Below are 14,793 nucleotides of genomic sequence, written 5' to 3'. Positions count from 1 at the left end.
AATGAGCAAATGAATGAATTAAATTTCAAAATAGAAACAAAGCTTTCTCTTTTTTTTGAGACAAGGTCTTGCTTTGTAGTTCAAGCTGGTCTTGAACTCACTATGTAAACCAAGCTGGCCTTCAGCACATGGAAATCCTCCTGCCTCAGCCTCCCAAGAGTGCTGGGATTACAAACCTGTGCCACCATACCCGGCAGAAACAGCTTTCTTAACATAAATAGTTCCAAAAACCTCTTTATTTGAAAATGGAAAAGTATCTTCAATATGTACTAACATCTTTAAGATTATAAAATGGATATAGTCAATGATCTGTGATTCCTCTAAGGACCTCATGTTAGACAGCTCAGTCCATTTCCTAGGATCATGCATCAAGGTGCTCAATAAAAGTCAAGTCAGTTAAAAACATTTAGTAGCAGTAAGTATTGCATAAGCCACAGTGGAACTCAAATTTCTAGTGTGAACTGCCAAAATTATGGCTAGATATAGATAGATGTGTGTGTGTGTGAGAGAGAGAGAGAGAGAGAGAGAGAGAGAGAGAGAGAGAGACAGAGACACAGAGATAGATTCTAGATCCTAGTTAAGTGGCACTAAGAAGGTTAATGTTTTGTGCCTAAGTTGAAAGTTTTGTCAAATGAAATAGGGTTCACTCAGGTTGCTTCATAAAGTTAGAATTCTGTATCATTATTATCAAATGAAAATTGACGTTGAGTACCTACCTGATATATACCTGTCGCTCTGTTAAATATGTTAAAAATGAGTAAACTCAAATGTGGAATCCCTCAAAATGCCATAAGATTTTTTTTTCTATCACAGCATCATTTTTCTGGTTCATGATTTAACAACTACAAATACTCCTTTAAAATACTTTTAAATTACCCCGAGAGTCAGTGTCCCATGCCAGTCTAATTGCTATCATATAGGATACTGTCCCATATTACCTGAGACAGCTATTATATGGGCTACTTACTATCTTAGTCACAATTTACTTGAATGAGGCAGAGCATATTTTGTGTCTCGTCTCCTTGTCTACTGCAGTAGCTATGCCAAAAGGGTTCAAGTAAGTGTTGTCTCAGTAACGTGCTCTCTACACTCAGGCTTCTCGGTTCTGGTGGAATTTAGGAAAGCCCATACCTGTGGGCAGCCCCACACACACTCTTGCTGCCTTTGAGTCAGCTGTGTGGGATGCTTGGCATCATATAGACCAAACACTCAGAGGTCAGACTCATTTTTTTTCATATGAGTATTTAGCCCTTAGAGAAGCAGGCCATGTCAGCCCAGAATACAGTGTCCAAGGGTTGTTTAAACATGGGATTAGTCTGGGCTTTCTTGGAAAAATGTTCTTTTCAGTATCACTTTCCAGAGCGGTGAGTTGATCCTATTTATTCACGGGATTGTCAGAATTGTTACTAACAACAAGAATTCTTCCTCCTCGGTTACTGTCACAAACATGCATGCTTGTTACCTTCCTGACTTAATCCAGGTTGTATTTCTGACGCTTATGTTTACTGTGGGTTTTTTTTTTTTTTTCGCCCTTCTTGTCTCTGCTTTCTATGTAACAGTCTGCCCAGCACATTGTCGTCACCATCCTTGTGGTGTCTCTTCCAGGAGAAACTTACAGAGCTTTAGAGCTTTCCTCTCCTGTTCATGATCAATCAGCCACCGCAGAGCTTCATGAGCCTAGCATGCAAGAAAAAGCAAAACCATAGGAAGATGTGGCCTTTGTCCTTATTGCTATTGTGCTGCTATCTCTCTGTGTGACCTGGGAGGACTGTTCTCCTCTTTAGACTGTAGCTTTCTCTTTTCTGTGTGTGGCACTGGGGATCAAACATGGGACCTTGCATTTGCCAAGTAGGCCCTTATGCTGCTGAGCTATCTCCCCAGCCCACACTATAGCTATCTTGGAATAATTGCTTTCCCAGACCTTAGTTCTCTTGAATATAAAATGAATGGACAGGGCCGGAGCTGTCAGATGACTAGATTTCAGTACTGCTTTCCTACAGCACTCTTGGAATGTATCATTAATTGATCTTGGGCTTTTCCCTCTAAGCACTAATGAGCTTCAAAATCATCCAGCAGTTGCTTTCTACAGACCAGCATTAACACTGGCATTCAAAGTCCCTTGACCTCCCCAGAACAGATGAACTCTGCGGTTTCTTCCTGCTGTAATATTCCACAGTTCTACCTCTTTTTCTTCTTCACCACCTACATCTCCCACTGCAAAGCCACACTACAGTCAGCGGGACTTTAAACATTGTGTCCAAAAGCACTTAGGACATTTTAGGCTTCTACAGAACCCTTGACTTTAAGTCTTGAATCAAAACGCTGTCCCTCTTCCAAAGCTCAGGTGAGCTCCGCCCACCTGAAATCTTTGTGGGTAACCCCAGTTGGAAGTGACTGTGCCTTCGATTTTGGCATCTTCATGGTATTTTTTTCATACAACTATAAATGTATTTTGAGGACAAACTCTATGCCATCCTCCCTGACCCTCTCAGTGATTGTATTCAACAATATTTATGTAGCACTCCTAACACCCTAAGTACAAGCGCCTGAAATTTAAATTCAGACAACCTGGGATCAAACTCCAGTGCTTCTTATTAGCAGTTTTAAGTTCCTTAACAAATCACTGAGTCTAATTTGCGTCAGTTACTATTATATACTCAACAACTAATGTAGTGCCCAGTAGATACTAGAAAATCAGTAAGGGCTTCTTTAGCAGAAGAAAGAAAGGAAGAACAAGACACTCAGAGAGGAATTTACTAAGACTCACCTCACGAGTTTAGTGTGAAAGTTTAATGAGTGTGTACCGTACATACATTACGTAATACGGACCTCTGTATGCATACTGTGAATTTTCACTTCTGCTGCACATTCATGGCAGTTATACAGCAGCTCTTCTGCATGCAGTCCCTCAGGGACCCAGGCTGATGGGAGCTTCGCCATCTTGCAGCTGTGGCACCTGGAGTACATGTAACGCCCAGCGCTGGAGCAAAAGGAGAAACAACAAAGAGGGCACAGAAGAAGTGACCTGTGTCAGTCAGTGGATCCAGTTCAAGCTCAGAGGGCCTGCAAAGTGCAGCCTTCCTCATACTCAGAGGCAAAAGCAAGCCAGATACTGGTGACTGACAGAAATGACAGCCATGAAATCTGTGCAGGGCTGCTAGGAGAATAAAAAGTAATAACCTCACTGGCATGTAAGACTCGCCATTGCCAACTGCTGGCGACTTTCTTCTTTTCCTCCTGATGAATGGGGGCAAACTGCACATCTAGTTGTTACTGCTTCCTCATTTCAAACTTAAAGTTTTCCCCACAATATTCAGTAAATATTTACTAAATAACTTTAAAGAGAACTTTGCAGTGATCTTGTGTTAGCTATCTTAATTTCATAGGAAATGGAGTTTTATGCTTGAGGAATAGTAACCACAAGACTAATGTAACATTTCAGAAAACAGCTCTCCCTATCATATTCAGTGGCATCCAAAGCACTTGTGTTTTTCTTGTTTTGGTTTAATTTTGTTGTTTCTTTGCTTTTGACAGACACTTTAGAATTCATATAGCTTGCTGATAAATTTGTATTTCATTATTAGGAGGCATCTTGTCAGCACAGTGATTTAGGGTCCATGCAGATGCCAGTCACCTTCTTCCTTTCCAACAGACTCATTCAGGTATTCTCCCCCCACCTTGGCAGTGAGGTGCCAGAAGCAAGCAGACCCCATCAGCCCCAAAGAAGAGCCTGAGCAAGAACAGCACATTTCCTGTCCCCTGATTGGCTCAGGAAAGAGTTCCTCTTTCAATTTCACCCCTGACACAGGAAGCGGAAGTATGCTAGGAAGTTAGTAGGGGAAGTTTTCTCGCTTTTGAGGAGGAAGGAGGAATGAAAGCAGAGGGAGAGTGAGAAAGAGTGAGATGCTGCCTCCTGTCCCCATGGCTGGAGGTACCGTGAGCCCCAAACTGCCGCAAGACACTGAAGAGAGGCAGATGCTGAGGTTCACAGAGATGTAGGTCTGGTGCTCACCTTCCCTGTTCTGTGAGATGAAGAACTATTAAAAGTTTCAGCTCATTTAAGTCAAGATTTTCCATTACTTCCACCTCCAAATACCCTAACTGAAACTAATACCATTATAAATTATGCATTTGCTTATTCATTAAGCAAATCATTACCAACTGCCTGCAGAAAAGAAGTTTGGGAAACAGTGGTAAAAGCAGCAGTTACCCCCAGGAGAAAGGTGGAAGAGAGAAGGGACACATAGCTCCAAAGCCTGTCCTCTTGGAGTGACCTTGTTTCAGAAATGGGACAGTGTCACCATCCCAGCTGAGTTCCTGAAATCCTCAGGCTTGTCTCATTCTGTTACAATTTTTATCCAGTCTTCACAAATGTGCGTGGCAGCAACTTTAAAATCTTTTCCAAATCTACCCACTGCCACATCCAGGTCCAAGCTACCATCATGTCATGATGGTCAACTGCAAATCACCTCCCAATTTGTGCGTGAGTAACGGTCACCCATCACCTGAGCACAAAGGTCACCTGGAGAGTAGAGAAGTGAAATTGAGGGAGGCAGACTTGGAAGGCTGCTTTGAGAGTTGTGAGCAAGAAGAGATCGCTGCCCTTCTGGAGATGTGATCTCAAGGGATACTTGGTATGGTTTTAACATGGTGATAACAGAGCCTATGTGAATACTGCAGGAATGATCCAGCAGAAAGCTGCAGTAACTGGTAGTCCTTGAAGAGAGGCAGAGGGACAGCATTTTGAATCTCCCTGAAGGTCTAGCCCAGACAACAGAGGCAGCATGTTCTCCTTTACACCCCCCCCCAAAATAAAGGAGCTGAGAAAGGATACAGAGCTGGGGTGAGCCCTGGACAGAGAAATAAATAAAACTAGCTTCCCTTCAGGAGCATCACATTTCCTAATGAATTAGTGTGAGGTAGAATATCCACCCAGAGCATGAAAAATGACAGGTGCATAAACCAGAGTGCTCAAGCCAGCCTCCTAGAGCTCCCTGGGTACATGTCTGGCTGTTCTGAGCATACCACTTGAGGGACATGGGGACAGACAGATGGTGAGGGGAGCTGCCCTGGGGTGCTAGCTGGCAGAGAGGATGGGTACTATTGGCCGCCTCCATAGAGACCCTGAGTGTGTTCTTGCAGAAGAGTAAGTGGACACCAGTGGGTCTGCTACATGGCTCCCTCTGCAATGCTGGGCTTCAGCTCCTTGTCTTCATCCACCTTAAGATCAATAGGAGGTACAGGCTGCAGGGACTGTGGTCAAAGGATGGACCATAACAGGGCCCATCCAATAAACCCACATGGTTCCATGGCAGCCACACTGAAGACAAGAGACTGACCTTATAGGTCCCTGCTCTGGGTCTCGAGAATTTGCTCCTCTCTTGAGACTCAGGGATGTGCTCTCCTGCATATCTATATAGTATTCTCCATTACTAGAAAGATATACATATATATTCATATATAATATATATATATATATATATATATATATATATCTTCAAAAATGACCTTGACAGGCTGGGGAGATAGCTCAGTATTCTAAGCACCTGCCTGGCAAGCACAAGGACCCAGGTTTGATCCCTGGTGCTGACCACCCAAACTGGGCATGGTGGTACACGCCTGTAATCCCAGATCTGGGGAGGCTGAGACAAGAGGATCACTAGGAGTCTGAGCTGTGTAGTGAGGCCCTGTATCAAATAAATAAATAAATGATTAAAAAAATTTAATGATCTTGAGATCATAGAAATAAGGACTAATAATGGCACCAGTTCATTCACTCAACCAATGTTTACTGAGCTCCTAATGCATTCCTGGTGATTCCAAGGATTCTAAAAGGAAAAGGCAGGCCCTTTGTCCCTATTGGGTTAGCTGCCCAGAGTATGATGTGGTCCTGAGGATTTGTAGGGAAGTATTCAAGGACTATTTATGAAAATGTATTGAAATATCATAATGTGCCCTCTATTATGATATCTCTAGTTACCTGACAGCATCACCACCAGTCATTACCATACCTATACCCCTATTTCCCCAAGTTAAGTCCCTAGAAATAGAAACAGCTGTCAACTGTATCTTTTGGAGCTGAAGGGAACGCAAAGAAGGAAGCTGCCTCAGAGCCAAGTGTAGGGGGAGCTGAACGCCAGGAAGGAGTTTGTGGGAACAGGAAACTGAGCAGGAGTCTTGGAAGAAGCAAATGTGGTACCAGGAAGTACACTCTTCTCCATTAGCCTCCTTTGAAAATCAAAATTCCAGGGCGGGGGCAGTCATCATCTTCTGTTGGTCTCCCCGCCCCTTGCTCCAGTCTCTGCTGTGAAAGGCCTGAGCAACTAGAGCTGGAGAGATTAGGGAGCATTGTTTGAACTCCAGGCAGAGAAGGAGCAGGGCGCAGATGGGAATCCTGTGTGTGGCATGAATTAGCCCAGTGGATGGGCTGCCCTGGAGCCTGTGTTTCCCTCTGACCTCAGCAGTACCTTGTACCCCCTGGGATCCACAAAGCAGGCCCTGCACAGCACTAGTTATCTCAGGAGTATGGGGAGCCACTAGGAAATTCCAGGAAGTTGTGTTGTGTATCCTCAAACTACCTCTCCATTTGTGTGTAAGTGAATTGTATGATTCATTTTCCATAAACAGTGAGTGAACAGAAAGGGGAAAATCCAGAAGGCTGGGGACTGGCATTTCACTTTGTGGAAACTGCCATGGAAAAGTTCTTTTCTTCTTTAGCATCCCTCTGAGAGGAGGCCAAGTCTCTAAAACAAGAGGATGTCCACAGCTGGGTCACATCACCCCTAGCCTGGGTCTTCACATGGACTGATTAAGACTGGCCAAGCCAGAGGTCCACACAGAGGAGAAGACTGGAAACAGCAGGGGAACATGTGATGGAAACATACACGGTATCCAGACATACATGGAGGCCCTCAGCAGGAAGCTCCCAGCTGGCAGGCTAGCCAAAAACCCAGGGCGATTTACCATTTATTACTCTGACATTTAACCTCCTCTATCAAGCCCTTCCAGAACTTGACCTCCAGCATGCTTGTGTACTTGTTATGAGAGGGAGTAACAATAGCAAAACAAAACCAACGCTGCTGAATCGCATGTTCGCTATGTTCTTGTCACACACATGGTGTTTTATATGGACTATTTTATACTCTCTACTGTTCTGAAAAGTATTAGTTTACAAGTGAGAAAAAAATGAATTTTAATGGGATTAAATAGCTAGCTCAGTCTCTGATCAGACAGCTAAATATAACAGAACTTGCTTTCAAATCCATGCCTGTTTGATTTGAAAGAATGTGACTAATGGAACAGGCTGCAAAGCACTGTGCCTTCCATTTGCTTTTGAACTCCAGGGAGCATGGATACTCTTCCCTCCTTGGGGCTTTCTGCCTTTGCAGCTCTGGTAGTGAACAGTGTCCCTCCCCACTCTTTTAGCTTGTTGATTCTTAATTATGCCCAATGAAAGATCAAGACCATGCCAGGAGGAATGCGTCCAGCAGATTCAGTACCAGGAAGCTGTAAACAAGTGACAAGCTCAGTATGACACAAAGGCAGGGCCCTGGAAGCCACCAAGGTCAGTGTTAGGGAGTGGCAGCACGATGTGGTGGGTGCCAAGACAGAGTCCTGAGGCCAAGCCCAGGATTAGGCACCCTGGGAGTTGCCAAGGAATTGCACATGGGCATGGGGTTCATTTACCAGAACAAGCTATGTGGCCTTCAGGGTATGTGAGAGGGTGACTTTCTCGGCTGGCCGCTGTCCTACCAGTCTTGAAGGCACTAGCTGACACCTGACACCCTATACTACCACTCAGGCAAGGCCCATATCAGTAAGGTGCAGGCAGCCAATACAGAAAGACAGACTTAATCCACCCCTGGGGAGGGTACAACATGTGTCGTCGGCACCACACATTTAGCTCCTGGCAGGCGCCACACTGAGTGGTAGGTTTTAGTCTCCACCACTGAGCTGAGAGGTCCTGTAGCATAGGCTGGAACAAGAATGCCATTCCCAAGAGTGATCAGCCTTGAACTGACCCCGAGCAAGAGCCTTGAAGCTATCTTCATAGTACAGGACATTCGTCATTATTTTATGACAGCTTCAGAATGGTGTCCTCACTGCTTGTGTGAATTGTCCTCTGCTGGCTCTTGGCTCCTACCTCTGACTTTTGCCATGGTCCTGGGGCTCTGCTATGTCCTGCTTGGTGGCGGCTCAGGGTTAGGCCTTGTGCTGCCTATTCCTGGGCACTAGATGGCCCTGACAAGGGGCATGGCTTAGTGCCTCACCATGCTCTAGGCTTCACTTACTCTCCATTCTTTGTCACTGAGGCTTTCCTTGTCTTTGCTCCTCCCTGTGTGCTATGCAGGGACACCTTTATACTTCCCCTGAGGACTCAGCACTTTCCCATTTGCTGGACACTCAACTGTTTCCCCCATTGGGAAACTTAAGTTCCAGCAGTGTAAAAGGCTCCTGTTTTACTTCTTCCTGTCCCTCCAGATCCCAGAACATTGCACAGAGAAGTGACTCAACCCAATACACCTTTGGTGAATGAGTAATGACATAAGAACTACCTGAATACACAAATACTAATTTCTGGGATCCACTACAGAGATCCTGAGCCTAAGTATTAGCTATTTGGATGACATCTCTAGTGCCTGTCCTGAGCACTCATTTCTGGGGCACAATGCTGCCTGAGCCCTGATCAGGCAGGTGAACAGCTGTCTCTTGGTGGTACCCGTCAGGTTCTGCTGTGCTGGCTGTGCCACTGCTACCTTCCACGAACCCTTGGGTCACCGATGCTGCAGGGGTAGCTGGGAGGAGAGAAACACCATTGCTTTCCTACAATGTTTTTGTCCATTTCTTTGGCTTCCCTTTGGAGTTCTCTCTACCTGCTGCTCCACAAAGGGCAGGGAGCCCCCTTTTACATCTCCATAGATGCTATTCTCTGTAGGGGCTTTTGATCTCCTGGCCAGAGAACACGGACGCTTGTGCTACTTGGAATCCCTAGCAAATATACATAGCAGCTACAGACTGGGGCAGCAGGACTGAAGGAAGGAGAGTTTTAGGTTGGCTTCTAAAGATCTGAAGCTAGGGGTCTCCCTCGTGGATCCCTGTGGGGTCTTCCGGCTAGACCCAATGCATGGGTCTGCATTGTTCTTCCTTGTGAGTCTCCATGCCCTTGGGACAGTCATATTAGTGATTTATGGCCACTTCCTGCCATGTGGATCAGCTGTTCACTCCTATTAAGAGTCCTATAATTAGACAGAGCTGAAGAGCTGAAGCTCTGGGTTTGCATTTTCCTAAAGAGGCCTCCAGGGACACTCAGATCCCTGCCGCCTCACCTTGAAATCTACTTACTCCAAAATCAGAGAATAAGGATTAACGCTTGATCTCCCCAGTGGACACCCCTCTAACTTTCATCTTTTCCTCCTCTCTGCATACTCGCAGACTGAATGTCAGTGTTTGAAAGCCAGGCATAGGCCTGGCAGAAGCTATTAGGCAGTGGCTTGGGTTCAGGACAAAATGAATCCATAAGGCACATGTAATTTTGTCAGTCTTCTTTCTTCTCTCATTTGCTTTAAGCAGGAGGGAGTTAATGCTCTCTCTCATGCTATAATTTCTTTTTCTGTGCCTAGACAGTCCCACCCACCTTTTCAGACAAAACATAACAAAGGAATAAAACCTGCATCTACATTCACAGTGAACAAGTATTTTCCAATATTCAGATATAAACTATTTTCTACCAGTATGCTCTCAAAAAAACTAGAATTTTATGATATCTGTAGGACTTTATTTTAGTTTTAGTTTTTTGTGGAACCGGGGATTGAACTAAGGCCCTTGTGCTTGCCAGGGAAGCCCTTATTCTACTGAGCCATCTCTCTGGCCCCTGCAGGACTTTAGCTATACACAGGAAGAAATTAAACTATGTGTTCTGTATACTGAGGGTCTGCTTCATGATGCCATTTGTTAGTCTACAAAAGGCCACGCCAGTGCCAAGTGTGTTAATTCTGCATGTCTGTGTCAAAAGACCTAAGATGTACAATTAAAAAAAAAAAAAAAAAGATTTACTTTGGCTCATGGTTTCTGAAATCTCATTCCACACTTGCTTTGGGATGTGGCTTTGGGGCTGCAAGGAAGTTGATATATTCTGGTGGGAGTCCATGGTGGCAATTGGAAGGGAGAAGAGAAAGGAGCTATTATCACGATGTCCTCTCCAAGGATATGACACAGTGACCTTGTTTCCTCCCACCAGGACCCCTTCCTAAAAGTCACCTCACTTCCTAATAGCACCACAGGCTTACAGCCAGGTCTGTAGCACGTGAGACCTGGGGGAATGCTCCAGATGTGAACTATAACAAGGAGACAAAAGAAAATCACCTGGGCATGCAACTGGCCGAAAATGAAGACTCTTGTACTGATAGCGACTTGCAGCTTTAAGTGCCCTGCCAAAATGTTGTAGCACCACAGGTAGTGAGTGACTCTGTAACATGTACTGGGCAGCAGAGGGTTGAGCTGTGAGGGAATCTGCTACACACCTTGCACAGGACTTGGGGATTTCCTTCAGGATCCGGTGGCTCGGCTCATGGAGTCAGAGCCAATATGGCTAACAAGCAGGAGCCCAGTCCCTACCTCCCTGAACTGGCCAAGTGCCCTGCTGCCTTTCATCCTACCTCCCCCAAGCTCCTCCACCAGTCCCACCCTGTCTACTCTCCACACACTCAGTTTTGGTGCTCCTGTGGTCCCAGCTGCAGACACCTCCGGCTCTGCGCTCTTGGTTCTTAATCAGTGGAGACCTCTGCTGCAGTAAGGCAGGAGTGGATAAACCAAGCTTTCTTTGTGCCTTCAGGAAAGACTGGAACAACTAGATGCACAACTCTGATTGATGCATCCACAGTTTATGCACCTCACTTCAGAAGGTCCGAGATGACTGGCAATAATAGCCTATTCTTAGATGGCAGGGGGGGGCATGGGGAGGAGAGACAAGAAAATATCTTTCTCTGCTCTTGTAATTTAGATCTGTTTATTTGATTTGTTCAGAATGTGATGTGAAGGCGGTAGGAGTGACTGTTCACACCTCCCTGCATGTCTCCTGGGGGCCTCCGGCTCCAACCCACTGCATTTGTTTTGGTAAATGATGCAAATCTGTGTGGTTGCACAAGGAGGGGTTAGAGAGACTAGGGACTAGGGCCTGAGAAAGGGGAGAATAGGAATCGATTCCTGGGCTCCCTGGCTTTCATGCCAGGCTCTGCTGGCCAGCTGGAGAGAGAAAACGGAGTTAAAAACCCTGGTGAGGAATTTTTCCTTGGTCTGAACATTGTTTGAATTCCTGAGTTGGGTGATCCCTGTAACAAATACCTTGGACTTTGTGAGCAGATCTATTTACTCAAGTTTAAAGTTTGCATTTGATGGATATGCTCTTGGGAATGCATGGGATTGGAGTGTTTGTTATGTGTTGGACCCCACTCAATGAACACCAAGAGTTGAGAGAGCTCCATTTATAGCAAAGTAGCTTGTCTTCACTGTTCCTTGTGGTCACTGTGTCAAAGTGTGTGCCTCACCCTGTATTTTGAATATCATTGCCTTTCAACAGGTATTAAATGAGATGGATAATTTGGCCCAAGATCCTCCAAGCTCTTTCTTACTTGTATGTGAATGAAGCCCTGAACCAGGTCCCCTGTTGTTCATGTAAGAAAATAGTTCTATGAGCACATAGTACGTCATGTGGGATAAAATCCAGAGAGAGGAAGAAGAGCGGGAAAGAGTGGAGCACTCAGCACGAGTTCTGTTTCCTTATGATGTTGTTGGCTCGTGTGTTAGTATGCACGGTACAAGAAAAGAATCATTCTAGCATTTGAAGTATACATTCTTCTCCAGGTCATGACACTTGATAGTCCCCAAATAATACTACTCCAACCCAGTGCTCAAGCAAATGAGGCAATTCCAAGAAAACTGCTTCCAGGAACTACAGCCACTGTTATTAAGTGTAGGAAAATATGCTTGCTTATAGTTCCCAGTTAAGATGACACCTCGGTTCCTCTCTTCATAGTGTATGACAAAATCATTCCAGTGTGACCAGCAGAGCCAGTAGCTAATTGCCCACCACATATTCAGTTCAACATTCAGGTTGCTTTCCCCCAAAGGATCTTCATCTAGCCATCTTTCATGCCAGAGCTACATGGCCTCACCAAGCATGATAAGGACTATGGTGAAGGGGCCGCAGCACAGACTGCTGTGTACAACCAGCTCTGCAGGCTCCCAGCACTGCAGATGGTACAGGTGGGCATTTCATTTCCCATATGGAATGACTGGTTTTCACAAGGGTTGAGTACAGAGGAGAAAATAATCTTACCTTGGGCTTGAACAGATGGCTCAGAAGCAAGAGCCAAGAGTTCAGCTGCAGTTCTGGCCAATCTGCTCTCTGAAGGGGGCAGTTTGCAGTCTGCCTACAATAAATGCCCCACTCTTGTCCAAAAAGCAATAAATACATAGATGATTCCTCCTCTCCAGTTCAACTAATTTGCTGGAATCAAAAAGGGCTAACAAGGGCCAGAGAGATAGTTCAAAGATCTAACTGCCTGCCTGGCAAGCACAAGGTACAGGATTCAATCCCCACCCATGCTGGCCCCACCCAGGGGGTGCTAAGCCCACCACAAAATCTCAGTGCTGGGGAGACTAAAAACAAGAGGATCACCACAAATCAGCTGTGTAGCGAGACCCTGTGCCAATACATAAAATTGAAAAATAAATAAAAAGGGCTCACAAGATAAATGACCAAAATAACATTTGTTTGAGAAAACATATCCCCAGGGCTAAAATAGCTGATGCTTGCAACATCAGGAATAAAGATATGACTTAGGCAAGCACAGGGACTGGGTTTCGAGCCCCGGCATCACATGTGCGCTGGCCCTGCCCCTGGCATGCTGAACTGGCCACAGAGACACAGCACTGCAGGGAGGCTGAAAACAGGAGGATCACTATGAGTCTGAGCTGCGTAGTGAGACCCTGCACCAACCGTAGCAAATGCATAAAAAAGAAGGGAATAAAGACATGTAGCTGTTACTTTTTGTGATCCCAGTATTTTCTCCACCTAAGGTCTTCATTTTACTACAGCTTCTAGCACACTGTTTGTGTGTTTGTTTGTTTGTTTGTTTGTTTTGAGGATCCTGGGAATTCTTTTAGTACTTTATTTACATTATACCCTAGGTACTATTTTATTTCCAGTTGGGTTCTTTGGTTCTGTTGGGATTTCACTATGCCTCAAGAAAATTATAATGAAATTGGTGATAACCACAGAATAACTGCTATGGAACTTCTTGTTTATCAATTGTTCCTGTATGTTAAGATAACCAAACTTTAAAACTGATTAATTAATGGTCCCTTAGAGGTGGCAGGATGTCCACATTCACTTCATTGTAATCAAATGAAAAAGTCCTGGAAGGGGCAGGGTGAAGTGATGTATACCTGTAACCCTAGCATTCTGGGAGGCTGAGGCAGGAGAATGGCAAGTTTAAACCTACCCAAGACAGCTTGGTGACTTTTTGATACTCTGTCTCAAAACTAAAATAGGAATAGCTGTGGCTATAATTCAGTGCAAAGGCTGTGCAATATTCCATATTGCAAAACAAAACAAAGTTCAAAGCACCTTCAGGTGCTAGATTTGGTAAACTAGGGAAAGAGAAAGCTAGATTTTGGTAAACTGAGCTGGGTTGAATTGTGGTATGACCCCAGAACCATTTGCCCCAGTAAGTTTTCTAGTGGTTGTTCATGTATTGTGCACTGTCCAGGACACAGAGAGAATCCACCCAGCGTCTTCAAAAACTTGAAGTCAGTTTTTGAAGAACACTTATTTAAACATGTCCCACTCAGAACAACAACAAAAAGAAACCACCAGGCAGGACGAGCAATGAAACAGAGAGGAAAAGCAGGAAACCAAACAGCAGGAAGGTAACATGACAAAAATAAGCCTTATCAGTTAGAGCCATCAATGTTGATGGCCTCAATTTACCAATCGAAAGAAATAGACTAGTAGGGGCCAGGGAGATAGTTCAGTAGAATAAGCGCTTGCCTGGCAAGCGCAAAGGCCTGAGTTCAATCCCCAGTTCTGAAAAAAAAAAAAAAAAAAAGAAAAAGAAAGAAAGAAAGAAAGAAAGAGACTAGTAGAATGGATCAAGAAACAAGATCCAACAATATGCATACCAGAAACGCATTTAACCCAAATGGAAATTTATAGACTGAAAGTCAAAGGCTAAAAAACAATATTTCATGCAACAGAACACAGAAAAAAGCCAGGGTAATGATTCTGTTTGCAGACAATCTAAATTTCAAACCATGAATGATCAAAAGAGATAAAGAAAGTCACTACATACATGTTAGAGGAGGGATTCAAGAAGAAGAGAGAATAGTCATATATATATGAGCATGCAACTATAAAAGACAAATATTAATAGATACGAAAAATAAAATAAGCAATATAACATAATTGTGACAGAGAACCATTATTAATGCCCTATTGTGACAAAAAGATCAACTAGACAAAAATATCTATTGGCCAAGATGACTGAAGCCCAGGAGAAGGAGCAAAAGAACAAACACAAATACAAAAAAAGAAGGAGGAGGTGGAGGAGGAAAAGAAGGAGAAGGAGGAGGAGGAGAAGAAAAAGGAGGAGGAAAAGGAGGAAGAGAAGGAAGGAGAAACAGAAGGAGAAGGAGGTGGAGGAGGAGGAGAAGGTGGAGGAGGAGGTGGAGGAGGAGGAGAATGAGGACGAGGAGGAGGATGAAGAGGAGGGCGAGGAGGAGGAGAAGAAGGAG

The sequence above is a fragment of the Octodon degus genome, unplaced genomic scaffold (assembly GCF_000260255.1).
Source record: "Octodon degus isolate 3935 unplaced genomic scaffold, OctDeg1.0 scaffold00222, whole genome shotgun sequence".
NCBI classification, from domain to species: Eukaryota; Metazoa; Chordata; class Mammalia; order Rodentia; family Octodontidae; genus Octodon; species Octodon degus.
Note: the sequence above shows the minus strand (reverse complement) of the source record.